Genomic DNA, 3673 nt, shown 5'->3' with positions numbered 1-3673 from the left:
TCAAGAATCTGAAAGGCAGCTTCTAGGAGTTTTCTGTGTCTTTGAAAATGAAAATGACATTGAGGAATACCCTAAATATTTCTTCCATTTCCAGTGGAGTGAAGTGGTTGGTGAACTTCCCGTGTGTGAAAAACTCAGCCGCTGAGCTGGCTACATGGTCCATCAGGCTATTAATGGATGGAACCAAAAGCTCAGGAGACTTTGACCAAGTAACAGCCCAGGAAATGCATGGGAGGGCAGGGCAGAAACAAAGCCATGGCATCCAGCTCATAAGTCTCTGCATGGCCCGGGCCTCGGGATGACCATGGGATCTCAGAATCATCTGAGGAGCAAGATCCTAGAAACGTGCCTACCTGGCCACTGCTGGAGGCTGACATTCCCCGCATACCTTCCTCGCCTGGTGGTCATCCAGCCTCTGACCACCTCGGGCCCTAAAGCTCTACTCTGAAGGTATCTGGAAGGGAGGCTGTGCTCCTCATTTAGACACTGGCTCCTGCCCTGTCCACCCTCCTGGTCACTGCCTACTACGTTATCCTACTCCGTCTTCTTCACAGTTGTGTTGGGTCCTGTGCCACACACCAGGATCACACAGCAACATGATGCTGCGTGGCTTACTATGAGCCATTAGGAGGCTGGGGAGCTTGTCTATCTAGTCTGTGAAAACGAGATGTGGAGGAAGGCGCTATTTCCACACTTGCTGACAAACGTAAGCTCTCGTGAGGAGCGGGAAGTTGCTACTCAGACTCGTGTTAAGGCAACAGTGACCACAGATAATGACAACCACAAAGATGACAACTCTCCTACTCACAACGGCGACCCTGACTGCACCAGGGATCCGGCAGCCCCTTCAGCAGTACGAGGAAGGGACCTGTTGGAAGCTACTCTGGGACTGTTTCCTAACTGAAGTGGGAAAGAGAAGTCAAAACACCAGTCTGGGTTTCTCACACTGGATGGATCGAGAATGGCTCCTTTGCTAGAAGCAGCAGAAACTGGGAAGAGGTATGTTTTCATCTCACTGGCTGACAGGTCTGGGGCTCAGGGAGAGACTGAGGCTGGAGACCTGGATTCAGGGGTTAATCTGTAGACTCAGCTAGTTGAGGCCTTGAGAGTTAATGAAATTGCCATAATGTGGGGCGGTGGGGGGGGGCGCTGAATGGAATGGGGAAGGAGTCCCAGACAACAAGCCTACAGAGAAACAGATCAGCCAAAGCAGGAGTATCGGGAGACTGATGTTAAGGGAGGGGAGTGAGAGACAGGAGGTGGCTCCTGCCAATGGGGATTAAGAATGAGGAGGATGAGAACCCTCTAGGGATTGTGGGCTGGAGCAAATCCCACTTGCTGCTGTCAATCCAGATTCTGTGCCACCGAGACCATTTCTGAGAAACAGATTCAAGACACACACAAAAAAAACTTTTTTTTTTTTTTCTGTAAAACTGGTTCATGGAAACAGAACAGAGGCGTGGGTACCCTTTATGAGTGACAGTTTAGGGCCAGTATTTATTTCTTGTAATGTTTGTTCTTTATCTCTTGGGGACAGAAAAAAAAATGCTGCCAACATCAACATAAAAAAGAACACACACACACACACATACACACATACACACTGTTCCATCTGAAATCTATCTTTAAAAAAAAAAAATCCTTCAATGTGTATATAGTATCCATATGTCCACATGTCCATATAGAGAAGGGATATTATGCTTGAGATACAGATAGCATTTAATGCTAATTTATCACAGTTTCACTTTTTCTCTGGACTGCTCTAGAGGAGTGCTGTCCCAGGAGTTGAGAATCCAAATCGTCAGTTCTGACTCATGTACAGAATGTCCAGCTTCAGCTAAAACATATCAAATATTTATCTACTTCCAGAATTTCAGAACTCCATCCTCCTGCCTCCCCCACAGCTGACCTCGTCTGACAGATATAGTGCTTCCGTTGGGCAAAGTGAATGGATCACCAGAATCAAAGTCGAGGTCAGTACTTCTGTGGGTTGGTAGAAGACGTGGGAACCTTGCCAGACAGTAGTGAATGTTTATAAACATCAGACGTGAGGTTTGAGAGGCAAGATCCTGCTGTGCTCCACAAATGGATTTGCTTGTTCACCTCTCCTCTCCAGCTTTAGGATGAGCAGAGTTGCCTGCGGCCAGAACCTTGGGGTGGGGGGGTCCTCACTCCTACCTCATACTCAGCACCAACAAGGCCAAGCAGTGCCCCGAAGAGACCCCAGGGAAAATGTAAAGGACTTGGGGAGGTCAGTTATTCACAGGGTTTCTCTACCTCAGCACTACTGACATTGGGGGCCAGATAATTCTTCATTGTAGGGGACTGTTCTGGGCATTGTTGGATGTTTGTAAGCATCTCTGGTCTGTACCCACTAGATGCCAGTAGCAATAGCCTCCCAGTTGTGACAAAGTAAATGTCTCCAGATATTGTCAGATGTCCCCTGGGCAGGGGCAAGATGACCCTCAGTGGAGAAACTCTGTACTAAATGAACGAAGGGACCAAGTGAGGTTTTTAATAACCCACACTTGAGCTCAGTCGTGCCAGAAGACGTTCAGGACCTCAGCTTTGTTATCTTTGGAGTCTCCCCTCCACTCCACCAGCGGGAGACCCCAAGCATGTCCCAACCCTCTACCTGACAGATCTTCATTTCTGCCATTACAGAATTCTGGATGGTGTGAAGAATCTTCTAGAGTCTAAGAACAGACGAGTCTAGCTTCTCTATTCCTGACAGCAAATTTTCATGTGAAGTTTGTTCCCTGCAAGGCTGAACACTTCTCCTCCCACCTGCCCCCACCTCTGCCTGCAGACAAGACTGCCCAAGGTGTGTAAGGGGAAACCCATCCTGTTCCAGACATGACCAAGTAGAGATCCTTCTTGGAGCAAACATCCCTGCCAATCTGCTCAGCTTCAAAACCATAGGACTCTCTGGTGACAGGGATTCAAAGAGAACACAGCAAAGAGTAATTTCTTAGGGAGGGACAAAGAGCCTCCAGGAATGATTTATTCATCCACCCACTGGCAGTTAAGGCAGGACTGTGATCACAAGAGGTATCTGCTGCCTGGTCTCAGGGGATTTGCCTCTGATTCAAGGGGGAGAAACTTCTTCAGTGAACTTTGTACTTACTGATGAAGCCAGGACCATGCATAACTTACTTTATCTGGAAGTTTCTATTCCCCATCTACAAAAAGTCAGTTCTGAGTATACCACACTTCACAAATTTCATTTCTAAGATATCTCTGGACTCAGGTCCTTCTTTTCCATCTCTACAATACCTAAGGCAGTTCCAGCTTCATCTTCATTAGCTCACTTTGACTAATGTAATTGCCTCCTCACTTCTCTTACTATCAATCCATCTTCCACATGGACTACCAGAAAGGCCTTTCTAAACCTCAAGAGAATGAGAAAACATTCAAATCCCTCCTCACCAAATACCACAAGCAACATTTGAAATAAAAACAAAATCGCCAAGCTGGAAAAACAAAATGTACTTGCAACATTTGTAACAGATAAAACAAGATCTGTGTTTCTCTTTCCTCTCATCCACATATGTAAAGAGCTCTCGCAAACCAATTTTAAAAAATTCAAAAATAGGCAAAGGATACGATGAGACAATATACTAAAATGAATTTTAAAATAAAAATAAAAATATGGAAAATATGCAACCTTCCT

At 46.1% G+C, this 3673-nt stretch overlaps 1 long non-coding RNA gene across 1 annotated transcript; it reads left to right on the top strand.

Moving 5' to 3' along the window:
* Positions 1 to 114: 114 nt before the first annotated feature.
* Positions 115 to 3471, top strand: LOC145718649 (uncharacterized). The gene is made up of 3 exons (XR_014141951.1): positions 115 to 999; positions 1870 to 1973; positions 2665 to 3471. It is a non-coding gene; the product is annotated as an uncharacterized LOC145718649 (long non-coding RNA).
* Positions 3472 to 3673: the final 202 nt, after the last annotated feature.

The sequence above is a fragment of the Leptonychotes weddellii genome, unplaced genomic scaffold (assembly GCF_054177405.1).
Source record: "Leptonychotes weddellii isolate Sample4059 unplaced genomic scaffold, ASM5417740v2 HiC_scaffold_19070, whole genome shotgun sequence".
Classification (NCBI taxonomy): domain Eukaryota; kingdom Metazoa; phylum Chordata; class Mammalia; order Carnivora; family Phocidae; genus Leptonychotes; species Leptonychotes weddellii.
The sequence above is the reverse complement of the archived record's forward strand: the minus strand, read 5'-3'. Positions and strand labels throughout refer to the sequence as shown.